This window comes from Dermacentor variabilis, chromosome 6 (genome assembly GCF_050947875.1).
Source record: "Dermacentor variabilis isolate Ectoservices chromosome 6, ASM5094787v1, whole genome shotgun sequence".
NCBI classification, from domain to species: Eukaryota; Metazoa; Arthropoda; class Arachnida; order Ixodida; family Ixodidae; genus Dermacentor; species Dermacentor variabilis.
In genome coordinates, this window is record NC_134573.1 from 167,991,666 (window position 1) to 168,009,970 (window position 18,305).

General features: G+C 46.7%; 1 long non-coding RNA gene across 1 annotated transcript; it reads left to right on the forward strand.

Moving 5' to 3' along the window:
- Positions 1-1,357: 1,357 nt before the first annotated feature.
- On the forward strand, positions 1,358-17,652 carry LOC142584440 (uncharacterized). Its single transcript, XR_012828786.1, has 3 exons — positions 1,358-1,483; positions 9,310-9,412; positions 17,521-17,652. It is a non-coding gene; the product is annotated as an uncharacterized LOC142584440 (long non-coding RNA).
- Positions 17,653-18,305: the final 653 nt, after the last annotated feature.

Below are 18,305 nucleotides of genomic sequence, written 5' to 3' on the forward strand. Positions count from 1 at the left end.
TTCACAACTCAAAAGCGAAAAGGAAGGCAACATAGAGAAAAGACTAATAGGGCACAGTACAAAACATCTCATACAGGGAAAAGAAGGGCACACAGGAATAGTCAAGTCCCCCTTTTTACAACAGCTCTAAGGCCCCGTGTCGGAAAGGCAAGTAGCATTAGCTTTGTACTAAAGAAAGAACGAACGAAAGAACGAACGAACGAGTGAACGAACGAAAGAAAGAAAGAAAGAAAGAAAGAAAGGAAGAAACAAGCAAACAAGCAAGCAAACTGGCAGTTTACAAGGCGCTCAAGGCAGGCAACTACAGCAGTGGTAACCTCTGCTTTACCTGTTGACCCTAACGCTATATGATATGCAAATAAGCAGCGCAGCTTTTACGCATACTGCAAGCCAAGAAGACACACACAAGCGCTAAGTGTGTCTTCTTTGCCTGCTGTCTGTGCAAAGGTAGCGCTGTTTATTTCCGTCATCTACTTGTACCAGCTCACACAAATATTAGCTCTCACAAACGCTACAAAGCTGAAGCACTTGAAAGGTGCTGTATAACATCCGAGCGCGAAGTGATGCTGCGGGCCCGCATAAATCATAACGCGACCTTCATGTTGTGTTAACTAAGACGGACGAGGTGACGTCTGACCTTAAATGATGGCTTCAGTGCGTCTATTATAGGGAGACCGGAACAAAGATGGAATGACGCCACTTGTTCCCCGTCCTTCGTCTCTCACGGGAGCTGGCGGCTCGTCCGTGAGCGTAATGAGCAGATGAACGGCAACCGCGACGAGCCTGCCTTGGCGGCACCTTCAAAGGAAGCGACGTCGCGACTCACGCGTCAAGCGAATCGCCACTTATCTGCAAGGCTCCCCCTTTTCTTTTTTCTATAGCAAGGAGCGGGCAAAAACCTGTTGCAACGTCATTTATTTCTTATTTATTTTCCTTTCTTTCGTAGTCAACCATTCACTAAACGAAGTATTACGCTGATTTTCATGGCCGAGAAGAAAGGGTAAAATAAAAACAGTAATCCCTTCTTTCTTTCCTTCTTTCTTCGTCGTTTGCTTCCTTGAGATCGAATTGAGAAAGCGAAGAAAGAACTTTATACCGCACTTTCGGGCTTCCCAATGTGCGTCATCTTCACCGTATTCATGATTCAAATTATTTGGCGCTGTCTTGTAGCACGAAAGTTGCTGCGATGAAATCGTGGACGAAAATATATGCACTAGGTGATTTGATTTGTCTCTTTGCTAGAAAAACAGAAGGTAGGGGGGGGGGTATAAAAGAACAAAATGTGTCCTGCGAGAATTCACCGGGTGTAAATGAGAACAAAAATCGCCATCTGCCCTATAGAAGCAAGAATCTGCAAAGGAAACCCATCCGGGTGCCTCAGGAAGAAAGACTTGCAGTAGAAGAAAGACATGCCAATGTATCACGAGGAATTATTTTTGAACTGCGACGCTTGAAGAACCCGTATGGATTTCTTCAGAAACAGGTATTCGGTTCCTTCTTGATTTCTTGCGGGCGGTGGTAGAATTCGCCTTGCGCACTGTTTTCAAACACCCTTTCCCTGAAAACCAGCGTAGAAAAGCAAATGGGGCGCATTTTCGGTTGACCTTTCCGCGTTTCTCATTATTGCTTTCGGTATACCTCTCTTTCGTGCTATTCGTCTGGATTGCATGTCTGCATTTCATGTATTTTCCGTCTTGATATAATTTTTGTTTTTGTTTTGATGTATTCCTAATGGCAATTGCCCTCTACAATGCTTCGGCCCTGTGGGTAGAATAAAGGTAACAGTAAGAAACGAGATTTTCTTTAAGTGCCACAATGCAGATATATTTAAATAGACAGCAAAAGCATGACAGCTGCCCGCTACAAACATACACCTCTGAGAAACAAAAGTTCCTAGACGGACACGTTACGAGTATTCGGTCATGTGCTCCATCAATAGCCTCTGCACCAGTTAGACAGCCAGAAAGCGTATATAAGCCGAATGCACACTCTTGTCCGAATATAACCTCTTAAGCGGTAAGGCAACCAACCGCTGAAATAATCGCTGTGAGTGACTTAAGGGTATGCGTAGACATATACACAGATAGCTCTATCAAGAGAGAGAGAGAGAGAGAGAGAGAGAGAGAGAGACAGAGAAAAGGATGCATAGAAAGGCAGGCAGGTTAAGCAGGGGTAGGTCCGGTTGGTTGGCCTGCACGGGGAGAAGGGTTAAGGGGAATAAAAGAGAAAGAGAGCGGAAGGGGGAGATAGAGAGAAAGAGAGATGAGCAAGAACAAACCATGTACACTACAGAGCTGTAGGGGATGGCTTTCTTAAAGTCTATCGTGAAGCTCCGTAGACCAGAGGAACCTTAATAACGGGAGTTAGGCCTTCGGCGCGGATGTTTTCTGGGGGCACTCAACTAAAGCTTTGAGTTCTGATAGTGGACGATTGCCCAACTGGCCCAGTACTCTGCACATCACTTGTTTCTGGGCCCTACATCGCGGACAGACACAGGTGATATGTGCGAGCGTCTCATCGCTGCTGGATGTGTCGCACGTGGGGCTCTATCAAGTATGCTCAAGAATAATCAAGTCATCTTAGCATTCATGAAAATTACACTTTATATATCGAGTCGCAATGAATTTCATGGAAAGACAAGCCGCAAATTGAAGCTGAACTTACAAATTCTTGCAGCAGAACCGAATATGCTGCAGCAAGCGTGTTCTCCTCCTATAACGATGTGTGCGACTAAGTACACCATTACAGCTGAACTCTGCCACATGTACGCATGCATACACAAAGAGAGAGAAAGAGAGAGAGAGAGAGAGAGAGAGAGAGAGAGAGAGAGAGAGAGAGAGAGAGAGAGAGAGAGAGGAAATGATCACCCGTTTCCTGAGATTGCACAAATTCTCTGGCCAACTTTTCTCAAGCACATTACTCGCGCATGGTCGGAAACGCCAAAAGAAAAGCGGCGAAAATGGATTAGCTTTCACCCCCTTCTCCCTGGCGTGCAGGTCTAAAGTGCTGCCAGCCACTCGATATCCGTCACGCGGTAACCCCGTCCACTCCGGAAATTCTTTGAGTTCCTCCGTGATCCAATTTCAGTACAGTTCTCTTCGAAGCCGCTTGTTTGACCGGAGAATGTTCTCGCGCTCAGCTCATGTATTACGAGGCGACCCGTTTCCTCCGCAGATAGCTTCCCCCAGTTTCGATTTATCCATCAAGGAATTTGTGCAGACGACGCCTTCGAGAAAGCAGCAAGGCACGGTCTTTGTGGCGTGTTAGTGGGACTCTTAAAGTGTTTATCGGGCTAAGCTGTAATAGTAAATTACGCGTCAGTGCTAGCAAAGCCGTTACTGAATCGTGACACGAGATTCAATATGCTACACGAGACACCGAAACGGAAGACACTTGGTGGCGCCGCAGTGAAGTTTTCCCGTAGCGCCGGGGCATCCGGCCCAAGTACGAGAAAATACGCTGGATTCAGGGACGTATCCAGCGAGAAATTCAATACATATACCACGACAAGGTAGGAGACCAATGGGTCAGGTATTATTTGAAGAAATGATGGCACAATGGAGGCTTTGTGGCAAACAAAAACCTGAAGTTTGTCTATGCCAACACTTTCTAGAGAGGCAGTTCGAGTTCGGCAGTTCGCAGTTTGGTAGACTGGCCGTTTCAAACTGTGATACTGCCTTGAGGAAGAAAGTTCCAGTCTGGAATTTGTTGGAGTGAGCTTTTAAGTTTTAGTTAAACACAACGAATGCATTTTGCCATTTCTTCTCTCTCTCTCTCTCTGTCTCTCTCTCTCTCTCTCTCTCTCTCTCTCTATATATATATATATATATATATATTTCCCAAGTTGGTGGACGGATTGATAACCGTCGCCGTGCCATGCTCCCATCGGTGCGGCTCCCACCGGAGACACTTAATCTCTTCGTCGACTTTCATTTCCTTCTTTATTATTTTCTACATTTAAATTTAAGCCTCAGTTAATTTCCCCGATGCTTTCTTTGGCGTAAGTTTCTGTTGGCTTTATATAGTCCTTATGGTATACGACGTATACTGTGAAGACGAACCGAAGTTGGTGTCGGGCGCTCGCTGGAAGAGAAGACGAGGCCGATCCACCGTAGTAGGTTCAGCCATATCCGTAGGCACCAAATCAAACCAAACCAAACCCCCGCTGTGGTATCCGCCACCACAGAGTGTAAACCGGGACCGGCGCTCTGCCTGTCTCGTCTCTTCCTGACAATGTCACCATCGACGAGAACGCAGCCAAAGGCATCCCAGCCTTAAGGACAGCCCTCGTAGGACTACGCTGTTCTAGGTGCCTGCGGCGCTCAGGGATGGCCGTCTACGCTTCCTTTGTCATGGAGCTCTTCCCCAGGACATCACTGACCTCAACCAGGGGATGCCGTTCATGCTCCTTTGGCCAAGGGTCCAACTGGCGTGAGTACTGCGGCCCCTGCCACCACCTCTTGGTGCGCGGATTTTACCCTGACTCAACGGGCGGCTCAGCTGGCAGCTTGACGGATGTCATGCGAGCCATCTCGCTGCTATTGCAGCAGCAGGACTACATTGTTTCGGCCACCTCCGGTTCCCCGCCAGCTACCATCACCATCACCATACCATCACCAGCTGCCTAGGAACTCCCAGAGTTCCACGGATTCTGGAATGACCCCATTCTGTAGGTGCAAGAAGCCAAGCAGCAAGCGATGAGCCCCACCAGCACTGGTCTGTAGGCGGGGCTCGTGACATACATCGCTTTGACGCGCCAGTCCTGCATAGCAACTGCTCCAAAGAGAGGTCCGCAGGCTACCCCGCCGCTGTCGCCGACTCCCCAGATGCCGTAGTCGGCCCCACCCCAGATGGCGGGAAGCGCACGGCGACTACCGCTCCCTCTTTGGACCACCACAGGAAGGCGCATCACAAACCGGCACCATCGGCTACAAACATGCCTATAAACATGCAGAAGACCACCTCTGCTACTAAGCAGTGGATGGATGGACGGACGGATGGATGGATGGATATGGATGGATGGATGGATGGATTAGTGTATGTATGTATGTATGTATGTATGTATGTATGTATGTATGTATGTATGTATGTATGTATGTATGTATGTATGTATGTATGTATGTATGTATGTATGTATGTATGTATGTATGTATGTATGTATGTATGTATGTATGTATGTATGTATGTATGCATGCATGCATGCATGTATGTATGTATGTATGTATGTATGTATGTATGTATGTATGTATGTATGTGTGGATGGATGGATGGATACGATTAGCGTCTTGTTAGAAACAATGTGATGGGTTGCGTCACCAAGCTCATGTTCCTATTTTGCCTAATGTTCCAAATATATTAAAAACAGACACACAATCACGCACACGCACAAAATTTCCACCATGAAACCGTCTGAACCACTACTGGGAAATTTGTTTTTGTATGCCTCCTTTGTTAGCCATCCATTTGAACTGATTTGTGCAGCGCAAGATACAACACGGACGAGCGAAAAGCACTTCAAAGATGAATCAAGACCAACTAGCCCGGCAGTAAGTTCTGTTTTTTTTTTTTTTTTGTGATCTCCCTACTTTTCGGCCACGAAGCCTCAATCAACCTCTTATTAATCTCTAGTGCGGATATGTTTACTTTCCCCCTGCTATCCCTGAACGCAAGGGCTACAATGAAGCCAGAGGAGCCTAAACCGACAGCTGTGTAGATATCTTCACATTCTAGTAAAACATGTTTCATCGTTTTTCTAAAAGCCTTTGCAGCAAGCACATGCTTTTTCCTTGGTGTACCTGACTTTATAACTATGCGTTGTAAGGCATCCTGATCTGGCTTCAAAAATAAATGGCTTCCCTTTGAGTTATAATTAATTGTTACTTTTCCTATTTCATTTTTTTCCTCTTAGGTAGTTGCTTATAGTAGGTTTCTTTTCCATTTCTGCCACCTGTGATATTGTCTGAGCCTCTCTGACTTTAAGTTTATCGTTCTTTGTTGTCACGATGCGTTTGACGTTCTTTGTTGCCATGTTGCAGTCTAAGCGAGTGTAGCTGCTGCGGCGGCAACCCAGCGAAGCTCGGGAGCAGCACCATCTCACCGCTGCATCTGCAGCTGACAAGGTTTTGGTACACGGGCTCCCAGCCTGCTCGGTTGTTGACCGCGCATAAGAGCCATCTTTCTCCGCCGCGGGTTTCGGGCTCTGCGTAGGCATCCGACGCCACACCAGCAATTCCATAGACCGTGACCACTTTCCGTCTACGGAAATCGATGAAGCGGCTCCGAAATTCATGAACACTGGGGAACTTAGAGGCACCGGCTCATTTAGTACTAGAGGCGCTAGCACTCCGGCAACCCCAGGATCACGATACGTCCACGAGGCACAGCAGGAATATGCATCCTGGTCCGTCAGATGTTAGGATTTCGACGCAGTCATTGGCCGAATGCGTGGCTGTTCGCCGCGTGCTAGGTGAGACCGCGCTGGAGAAAACTAAGGAGAGTTATACGGCTGAGGTTATCATCCCTGAAGACCTGCGCGTACACGAAAGACGCGCAAAACACGCAAGAGGTCTCAAGACACTCAAGAGGAAATCGTAAGATAGTATCGCAAGAGACCGTCATAGACGCGGAAGAAACCAGATGCGCAATGTTACGTTTCGCCTACGACGCGCGGTTTAGCCGGCGCGGCTGCAACAAAGCGGCAGACATTTTGGCCCGTTCGGCGTCGCCGCTACGCCTCCCCGCCAAGCGCGTCCAGGCATGTTCCGATGCCACGTGTCTTCGGTGTGCGTGTGTGTGTGTGTGCATGTTGGTGCCCACGCTTGTCAAAGCGCGGCAGCCGGGGAGAGGAGCTCCCCCAACTGTGAAGCGAGGAGGTCTGACCGGCCCTGCGGATGCGTCACCTACTCATCCCAACGTGCCCGAGCGGCGCCGGCCCTGCGGATGCGTCACCTACTCATCCCAACGTGCCCGAGCGGCGCCGGCCCGGCGGATGCGTCACCCACTCATCCCAACGTGCCCGAGCGGCGCCGGCCCGGCGGATGCGTCACCTACTCGTCCCAACGTGCCCGAGCGGCGCCGTCACGTGCGCCCCCTTCCAGAGACGTTCCTTCTTGCCCTCGACTCCGAGAGTATAAGAGCAGCTGCTCCCGGACGCCGAGAGAGGGCTCCGATTTCTTCTGTTGAGTAAAGTGCACTCCCGTCTCTCTACTTCGGTCGTCCTGACCGCCAACTCTTTGCGATGTTAGAATAAACAAGTTGTTTTGTTGTTACCAGTCGACTCATGCTTTGCCGGGACCTTCGGATGCTTCCAGTTGTACCCCAGGCCGCCAGGCCGACGCTACCTTTGGGGCTTGCGACCCAGGTGCAACAACGGGCGTCAGCGCCGAGTTCCCAACAACTCGCGCCAGCGGTGCGATTACAACAGCAAGCAACTATCGGTTCCAAAGCGGACGACCCTTGTTGCAGCTCCGGACAAGGACAACTCAGCAGCAGCCGGCATTTTGTCCAGCTCAGCGGCTTTGAGCGTGTCGGCGAGATTTGATCAATCAGCGGCAACACTGAAAACACGCACGCGATAACTGAACGCAGTAGCTGTTCATTGTACATAATCTCCTGCCGTACGTGCCCATCTGTGGCGGGACAATCGTCGGCGGGACCTGCGACCGGCACGCTACAGTCAGGGCAGCCCGCCACAGTAGTTGGTTGCGCACTCGACGGCTCACCAAACACGACCTCAATTCCTGGACAAGTTGCCTCCACAGTAAGTTGCTTGGTTGCAAGCGCGCCGGGAGGTTGCTGCGTGGCCGAATGTGAAGACTAATGCGAACTTGGCACCGCGCGCTCGCTGAAAGAATAGACGAGGAAGCAGAAGAACGTAGAAAACGCAGTCAAAGCTGCCCAGCAATAAACCTGTTATTGCTGTAGCACCGTGAACTTTAAATATTGCATTTTTGCAGGGACCTTCCTAAGGTATTGTAGCCACAGTACGGAATGGCTTAAACAAAAATTCACAACAGTATCTTATTTGTCACCTATTCAAATAAAAGAGAAACAATCCCAATTACGTTCACCTGGATCATATTCAGGGGACAAGTAGATCAAGCGTCAGTCTAGTAGAATAAGTCTTCTAATAGTAAATCCAACATGGGGCTAAGTGCGCTCCAATAAATTTTCAGAGATACGACGCGCTCTCGAGGTTAAATTAAAAGAAAACCTGTCCCAGCCGGTAGCCCGGCTGTTCCCAGATCAATTCGGAGAAGGCTAGCTATGGGGTTATTTTTTTCGTATCTCGGTCGCACTCATAGCTTGAAGGCGAGAGCTCCGTCGAGAACTCAGAGCTAAGGCGTGGCACTCTGGATGAACCAGACGAATGTGTTTCGCCCACCTGATCACGACCAGCTCAACGAAAACTACACCGCAAGAAGGTTCCAGAGCACTCGAAAGTGGTTACATGAATTTGTACTGAGAATTCCCGACAAACGTACACAAGAAGTGCTAAAGTAAATTTGACAGAAATTCATCTCACGCAGCGCGAGAAGGCATCTACGGGATACGTCCAGTAGTTTTCCAAATGGAAGCCGCATTTAATCGTGAGAGTGAATCCAACAAACTGGCAAAGGCTGGGGTTTGCGAGTTTTTAATGAGCTTTTGCTAGGCCACAGCAGTACATCATATGAAGAAGCTTTTCCTAAGGCGCTTCATGACCTTGAGTATACATCTGGTGTCTTTCGCTGAGTTTCTTCCGGTAGAAAAAATGAAGAAATAAATAGTCTCAACGGGGTCACAACTTAGAGCCATGGAAAGGGAATCAACGCATTTGTAAAAGCCAGTGAGAAATCGCTGCTAACAACGAAATAAAGCAAGCAAGCAAGCAAGCTCGCTAATGGTGAAAAAAATTTAAAAAGGAAAGAAGACGAGACAAAACCGAGTGGAAGCTTGTTTTTCTGGGCAGCTAAATTTACTTTTTTTTACACATGCTTCTAGCATCAGTGTTCGCTGCGGATACCTGCAATGTGCTCCAAAGCGCAGACTGCACAGTGAATTTATCGCAGTGACTTACTCTACAGAAACGGGAATGCTTCGTTTGCAGCAATAAGTTTCTGAGAAAAATTCGTCACTTCCTGGTACTAACGTTTTTTTTGTTGTTGTTGTTGTTGAAAGAACCTGTATATAATCTGAGAGCTTCATAGCCCGTAGGAGTCCTACGCTTTCCGAGCGGAGAGGTTCTTGGTCTCAAGCAAAACGTCTTTCCAACTAAGTAGGACGTATATTGCCCAAGCCACTTGCCGTGACTTCAGTTTCCCCTTTCAGAGCTGAAGACCTCTCTACGCTTCGTTATCGCGAAAGTCCACAAGAAAAGCAGAGGCTGAATGACACGGAAATAGGACAAGGACAAACTGCGTTGGGTGCGGAGGCAATGTAATCGATTTTTTTCCCAACCGTTCTGCGCAAAACGGAGCTATGGCGGACGTTTCCAGACAATATTTGTAGATTTATTTAAATCGTCGTCCAATAATTGCCATATGTTACTGAAAAAGAAGGTCACATGAATTCAAAGAACGAAGGTGGATCTTCTGGAAACTTCCCTTAGAAGATAGCGTTGCTAGAACAGAAAAAGGCTACAGGTTAGTGGTTTGCATATGCGGAAGCATGGCAAGGTGTTCGCTTTTGCAGTTCAATTCCAACGAACATCAGATTTGTTTCGCACAGGACACCTTGAATAGCTTGCTTGAGGTGGAACCCCTCCGGTACCATTCTATATTTAGAAGTTAGCTTTTTTTCTCGGCTATTCTTTTTGTGTTTCCTTTCCCCATTTACTCTTTCCCCCAGTGTAGGGTAGCAATAACGTGCTAACTTGGGCCGGTTGCTAGATGTCGCAGGGTAGCAAACCATGAGCCCCTCTTCAGGTTAGCGCCTTGCCTATACCATCTCACTCTGTCTTCCCCCACTCTTGTCACAGAACAATAAGAACACAGACTGACAGTTCTCCTTTCTGAAATTGTGAGGTGCTGTGCTGCAAACGAAGAAAGTAGTATTTCAATTTTCTCACTAACACGTCGTGTGCTCCTGCCATGCCTGACGAAAGTGCTATATAGACGGGGCTATAAGCAGCGCTGTGTATTTTACTATGGCTATTATAAGCTAAGCCCCGTTATAATGGGTTGATCAGAGATAATCCTCATACAATTCTGCGCGCATATATGCTGGCCGCTCGTACACATTGAAGGCAGCGGTTAACGCAGCATAGCAGTTCTCGTTTCAGCGGTGTAATAAGCGTCGCTGCAATTTCAAAGGGATCCTCTGGCTTAGATTAGGATCGGCTCGAATGAAAATGCTGCCTTGCCAAATGGGCGTCACTTTACCAGAGGCCTCTATAATGGCCTGCCGATTGCGATGCGGGATGGAGCAAATTGCTCTCAACAATCCCGAACTTCTGAAAGCTCTCCATCTTCGTTTCGTAATTGGCAGGCACGGGTGGTTAGCAAGCCCGCTCTACAATGATGGCAGGCATTCCTTATGGTTGCTTGAGCCCGTTGCTCTTCACCGCTCATGGTCAGCGAATAAGGAAAAAGAAGGATTAGGGGTGAAGGTAAAGGCGAGTGTGTGTGTGTATAAAAGATCATTTAACGCGCCGTGGCATTAAAGACGCGATGTACATTCATCTGCGGCGCCAGCATAATCGATGCGATTTGAGTCCCAAAGCCAAAGTTCAGCCAAGACAGAAGCATTGGTGCGCGACTCCGACATAATTCTGACCCCCATATATATCTCTCTAAGCTTCACCGAATGACTTCGGCACCGTACGAGACAAGGTACAAGAACTGCCTGCACGCCAGTTTAATTCGCGAATTAGAGTCACTCGAGGGTTTGCGGGTAAGGAAACCCCGTGTGCCTGAGTAGTTAAGTGTCAGCGGTGATTTCGTAAACGAGCGATTCTATCGCACCCACTGTCCGTATCATGTTTCGCAACTGCACAAGAAATCCTAAAGAATATATTTAAAGCCACTTTTGTTTTGTTTCTTCTCGTGGCCTAGTAAATAGTACCATTTGTTAAACGCGTGTCAGCTTTTCACGGCGGCCACATTACCCATTAGTAAATCCTTCAGTAACTTATCTTTCAATGAAAATTGCACCCGAACGGCTGGTAGCTACATCAAACAAGAAATTTCTGTTTTTTTACGTCGTCCCAAACAGAACGAAAAGGGCTACGCAATAGTATCTTGCATTGTGTCTCTTTAATCGTTTTCTTTTCTTTACATAGCGTGGCTACATTAGCTTAGACTATAGTTTTGCATGCGCTGCCACAACTTCAAGCTGGCCGCGAGATAATTTCACTCATAGAACACATTATAATCCTCTTGTCACCAGTTCGTCATGTCTGCGACCGCATATTAGTGTGTTCGTGCGATAGAGAATCCTATTCAGGTCAGAAAAAAGAAATCGGAGAATTGATCACTTGCTAAAGATCTGCGCCGAATGCATTTAAACTGCGAGTGCCAAGACACGGGGAATAAAATTATTACAGGATACTTGCGCGACCTTGCAGAATCACAACCCATCAACCACCGAAGCGGTGTATTTCGAGCAGCTTCAATAAGATCAGTTGCCTAAAATTAAATCAGATACTTGCAAAATTTGCCCGCACACCACACCAGCTATCGTAAGGAAACTTTTACAACGGCAACTTTTCCCACATAGTCAATTTATTTCGTTGGTTCTCACTAACTTCGACAATTTATTTATAACGCTTTATGTAATGTAGATATTTGTAAATAGTAAAGTTATCCATTTACGGCTGCTTGCCCTGAAGCTAGAAAACAGCGTGGTATGGGCCTGCCAGGCAGCATTGGACAACGCAAACATATCGTGCATGGGAAAGGCCAGCAGTGCATGGTCTATTTATTTATTTATTTATTTATTTATTTATTTATATGTACAGACAAAATAATTAAGGCAGGTTACGTCATAACAGGCTATCCCGAAATCTCAAATTCGTTTCTCAAGCAACAATCAAAAAAGGAAAGGAAGAAGAACATGCCAAAAAGCATCATCACTAATTTATTTAAGTTCAATGCAAGACAAAGGCCAATGAAATAGAGCATCGAATAAAGAGAGTATCGGACGCGTAATGAGAAGACGCGGGATGGTTCCCCACCTGCGGCAAGTTGTTTCTTCCTCCACTTTCATTGTCATTATTTATCATTTCATTAATTCAATTAGTAAGTACAAGTAATTTCCCCTATGTTTTCCTTGGTGTCTTTGTTTGTTGGGCTTCTCATGATACGGCCATTAAGATAGGTGATTCGATCTGGCGGATGCCGGGACAAATAGGCAGAAAGACATGTGGTGTGTGCATCCCAGGCTACATGGTATACCGATGCTTTATAAATCATCCTTATATATATTTCCACTTCATATATGAGCACATATTGTTGCTAAGGATGATTATATGTGCTTGTTGTTGTTGTAGTTATTATTATTATTATTATTATTATTATTATTATTATTATTATTATTATTATTATTATTATTATTATTATTATTATTATTATTATTATTATTGTCGTCGTCGTCGTCGTCGTCGTCGTTGTTGTTGTTGTTGTTGTTGTTGTTGTTGTTGTTGTTGTTGTTGTTGTTGTTGTTGTTGGACAGCACCATCACTCAACTGTACCGCTACCACCCGGAGTTGGCTGGTGTTTAAGGTAGGGAAGGGTGCCTTCTGAGATGAATGAACCCCACTCGTCACGGTTTTTCATCGCTCACGACTCCCACCGCTTCAGCTACTGCTTGGGATCGAAACAAACAGACGCGTCACTCCCAGCAACCCCCCTCCCCCTTGGGTTCTTAGCTTCCTCTTGGAAGGAAGGCTGCGTTGGATCATTTCGCGTTTCGATTCAGTGCGGGCCAACGAGTGTACAGCGAAGCGTGTAGTTCGCCTGCGACACTCGACGAACAACTTTCTATCATCGCGAAGCGAAGAACGCTGAAGAAGTCCACGCAGGCAAACAATGTTAAGAACACAACAGATGAGTGAAAGAAAAATGGACAAGCGCTGTTGCAGCAATGCAATAAGATCATTGTGTTGCTAGTGAGTGCTTGCCTTTAGTCGCTTTTCTTTTTCATTACTTCAGCGTGCTGTTTTTCCTGTCTGCTGAGTGCAGTTGGCCCGACAGGGCGTTTTATATTGCAGGACACTCTCGCGAGCCGCTACGCCCAGCCACTCTGCAGAACGTAGCGATGGTTATGGGCAGGATTAATCACCCGTGGAAGTTCTTAGAAACAAGGAACGAGGCCTTTTCTCACCGGCTCGCTATTGCCGGAGGTGTGTCTCAGAGCAGTGGTGCGGTGTCTACAGGTCGGCTCGCGGAGAGCGCTCACGTGCCACTCTATGCTTTCCCTGCGATGTTGTGGAAGGAGGGATCTAGGTGGCTTCTGTAACCTTCGGTTTTGAGTATACGAAGAAACCAATAAAGACTGCTTCGATGATGCCCTCGTAAAGACAACGACTCGAAGCGACAACAAGCCGACTTGCTGCTTTTCTTTATTCTTTGCTCTTTTTGGGAACAGAACGCGTTCTCACTGGAAAATGCTAGCTAGACATATTTCTTCCTACAATTTATTTTTCATGGTCTTTCATACGTATAGTTATTTGACAATATACCTTAAAGCACTTGCTTTGAGGGACGTAGGATGTTATTACCTCTCTGTTCCTCAGTGAGAGATGTGGACCGCAGAAGCTGCGGACGCATTCTCTTTGCAGTTAACGAGCTCTTCCGATGTTAAATGCGGCGACACCGTAGAGCAGGACTACCTGCGGCGCACTTCTCGACACACTCACGCTCCAGCGCTGTGTTAGTGGGCCTCTGGCCACCATGAGTGTCATCAACCAGCCTTCATCTCGCCGCCAGCTGTGCAGGTGTAGCTGCAAACTTCCTGCCTAAACTGCCGCAAAGCTCAGCCCGTGCACTGATACCGCGAGTGGCCGCACAACGTGCTCCTTTCCAATGAAGCGATTGTCCGGGTTGGTGCCATCTTTCGAGGCATCTTTCGGTTTGCCTTCCTTTCCGTTCGTATTTAGTTTGGCTTTGTTTTGTATTATGGTTCGTTTTTTGCAAATGTTTTCGTTGTCGCTAGGTGTCGGAAGCGCCTGACGACATCCGGTTCTTTCAACGTACCACCGTTACGCGCGAGTGTGCTGCTGACGCAAGCTCGTTTGGCGCAAGCGTTGGGCTGGGATCTTTTTACGAGAACGTAGTTTTTTTTTCCCTTAGGGAATTCTCAGCCTTTGCGTCTGATCCACAACTCTCGCTGGTACTTTTCCAAGCGCTTCGCTAGCTCTGCCGGTGACTTCAATGACCGCACTGTAATTCACGCTGCGGCTGTGGAGCCGCACGTCCGAGGTGCTGGATAAATGTCGGCACTGAAGAGTTTGAGGTTCTGTAATATATATTTACTGCGACGAAAGGTAATTATGCTCTGAAAAAAAAAAGTATAACAAACACGAGAATGGTCAATTGGAAATGATATTGAATTGAAACTTTATTTTCATGTGATGCACATGAAGAATGGCGGGAGTAGAAGTTGACAACGTGTACAGCTAGAATGCTTAGCTTCCAAAAGAGACGCGGCAGAGAATGCTTTGCTTTCTCGCCAACGAAACCCTAATTAGACTAGTTACGCCGTGTGGCATGTTCTGAAGAGTCATATCGCTGAAGTTCTAAATTTAGCATGCTGTTCATGCAGGCGCTTCTCGTCACTCTTAACTCTCAATAAAAAGTTATCTTGATGCGTGAGTGCGTAAAAAAATTGTTCAGAAACACCATTCAACATGGTTGTCAATGTGAAGAAATAGCCGAACGCTTCTACAGGAAGACATTCACTTTATTTGAAAAGTCACACACTTGAAGGGTTGTATTTTTTATAGTGAGAACATTTAGGTAGCGTTAGTTGTTACAGTGGGTAATTCTGTAGAGAACGAAGCTGCTTACCAGCGTGTCTGTAGCGGTGGTGTATGTGGTTATGCATGTAAGCCGATTCATCATACGAGCGTTACCTCCAGCACCAAAGTGCGAGGCAGCTGTCATCCTCCTCTCCCACCGCCGAAGCCTTTTCTCGCAGCCACCACAGGATGACAGGCCGGCGAAAAAAAAAAAAAAGATGGCTGTTCTTCCGAAATGCTTTACCACAGCATCTAACTGTGTATGCAGCCGACTATGGCCTAATCAAGCGTCCATAGTGTGTGGGAAACACAGATGCCGAGGTTTCTATGTGAGTCTGGCTTAAACGGTCGTCTCTAGGGCCCGTTACATGTGAAGACGGTGCGAAATGTGTGATAACGTTTAGTGTGGACCAGATTAGTCATGCGTGTAGGGTGTCTAACGCGCACATCCACGTGTTGGACAACACGTATATGGTAGCTTATCGTACCACATCATGGAGGAAGGAAACTCAGGAGAGGCCCTGACGTCACTCTTTGTGAAGCGAAAGTGAAGCCGGAAGTTGGCGTTGCTCATGGCGTTGCTCCGCCCATCGGGCGAGCTCTCCTCTATTGTTTACATTTCTCGCAGAACCACGCCGCGCTGCGCGCAACCGTGCTGCTTGGCCAGCGAGCTCCGCAGCAATACTAAACAATCGTTAGCACGTTAGCATGATTCCGCCAAAGATGACGAAATTTCCCGCGGATATTCCTTCGTCCGTTGCCATTGCCGTGGCGCGGTACATTGCGTACAGCGTTGCATGCGCGTTAATTTCACGAACTTTAGTTCCTCCTGTCCCACCTGGCCACAGCAACATCCGGTAGAGCACGGCCCAGATAACGCAGCGCAACAAAACACGGAGACCAACTCAAACCTGCTTGCACGGCGCCTTTAAATTGCCACGGTACGAAACCCACGGAGCAACACGTGTGAGCGCACAGAACAATAACAAAGCCGCCATTGTGGCCCAAAAGGCGGTGCCTCTGCAGCAAAGAAATAAAAAAAAAGCAGAAAAACAAAGGAGAACCTACTACATCATTTTCCTCCACACTTTTCTCCTAGCGCGCGGAGGTGGTAGGGCCTCTCCTCAGTTTCCTTCCTCCATGTACCACATCATAATCAGTTGCCACCTACCTTGCTCTGTATCTTCCATTTCCCCTTACCCCAGTGAAGAGCAGCAGGCTAGAGGCATGCTCTCCAGGCCGACCTCTCCTCCTTTTCCTTCGTTAAGATATACTCCACCACCTCCTTCGCGCAGTTTGAGATAGCCTTATAGAAGATTATGCGTACGTGAGATAAATGTACGCGCATTACACCCACCACATGAGTGTGTCAGTGTTTCAGATGAGTAGGCTGCATAGAAACGATGATAGCGAGCAGCAGGGGAGCAGCAGCGCGCTGACTGCCCGCTGCTGGGTGACGTAAGCAGAAGGTCGCCTCGAGGGGCGCGGCTCTGCACCCACCGGAGACGCCCAGTTTCGTTTTCGCGACCTCTGATAGCCGAAATTCGTCGTCCCAGTTACTTGAGTAATCACATTTTTCCACATCCAAATTCTGATATGGCTTGCACGGAGAGATCGCTTCAGTTTCCCAATTACGATGAGCCCGCTGATGTTAAATGTTAATTAACGTATGTTTGTTCATTAGCGACTAATTCCAACCTACCAGCTGCCATTCCGTAGTCGCCACCACTGACGGCATGTCTCCGAAGGAAGGGTCCACTTGTTTCAGAGCGGATATTATTAGATATTATTTGAAGCCTCAGTAGTGACAGCCGGTGTAGTCAGTTATTCGGGTTCTTCAGAACCCGATGAAACAGTGTCCTTAAGCTTATTTCGTGTTTTGTAGCTTCTTTGCACTACTTTCAAACAATTAATATCGCGAACATGTGCGTTTACTAGGAGTCGTAATACATACAAAATTCTCACGGCAAATATTCACATTAGCGATTGCAAAACTGAATCAAGCAGCAAATAACGCGCTGACCTTTTTGTTAAGACTTTCCCAGCACATGGCTGCTGCGTTGCTAGAAAATTATATTCTACATAAAATAGCGCGCCAGCCGGTTTGCGAGAGCAGAAAAGACTGTTGAATGGCTGTGCTCAGCTTCACATAACCTTTACAGGAAACACCAGTAAAGAAAAGGAAGACTCTCGGCCGAATCTGGTTCGTTCCTCTTTACGCATTCGTTATGTCACCATAAACTCTCGGACAAGCTGTCTACGTTCCTTTATTGTATGAGCTTTCCTTTTACTAAGGCAGACCTCATTTATCAAGAACTTCGAAACAGAAGCGAAAGAGTGATTTTCAAATTATTCAAACATGGACCTGCAATGGTGTCAAAGCGTTCTGCTTCGTCCATCGTCTTTTGTTCTTATTTCTTGTTTTGTCACACATTCGCATGCTGCGATTGCCCTGATTATGTATGCGCTGTCATAATATTCTTAAATGGATGTTCCCGATGCAAAATATGCAAAAAAAAAAAGGAGAGAGCTTCACTCTGGTGCAGTGAATAACTTATTTCTTGTTCTTTTTTTGCTTTCAGAAAGAAATTACGGTGAAGTCGACGCAAGGAGTATAATTCACACGAATAACAAGCTAAATGAAGAGTCGAGGACCAGTTTTGTGTCGGCTCCATTACATTGTCGCAGTGAACCTCAAGAAAAAGATGTTTCTTGACGATATTTATTAAAGTCGTATTGTCGCCCAATCACCACGATTTCGAGGACTTCCAGAGCGCGTTAAAAAAAGCAAACATTTCTAGAAAGCAGTAACGTCCTGTATACAAAAAAAAAAAAAGGTGCATTTTTTTGACATGCAATTAGAAACCACAAAGTGTATAAATTGAAGTTCCACGTTTACTCACAATTTGGCGTGTAAGAGCCTGTCCACAACCTTTTCTTCTTTTTCTACGTTGTCAGGTTAGACACCAATAAATGTCAGAGCAGCAAAGTATGATAGTTTAGTATTATTTAGCATCGTAAGTGGTACTTCCATGAGAAAGAAGGTGAAAGAAATAACCAAATTTCATGCACTAGTGACCTCGGGTAGTCGCGAGGTATCTTCGACAATGGCGGAGCGTTTCAATGTTAGCGCTTGTAAAACTTTGGTCGGAAAAGCTCCTCAGTTTACATAAAGAGCCACTGTCAAACTTCAACCACATTTTGCAATTATTTCTCGTTCAAACACCTTGCTACAGCAGTTGTCGCCGTGTATGAAATCCGAGTTAGCTTGCGAGTGGTATTTTATGGCACCCCCATGCAAAAACAGCCGTGCTTGAGAGAGGACGCAATATCCCCAAGCACAGCTCGTCGTCATTACGTCATTTCG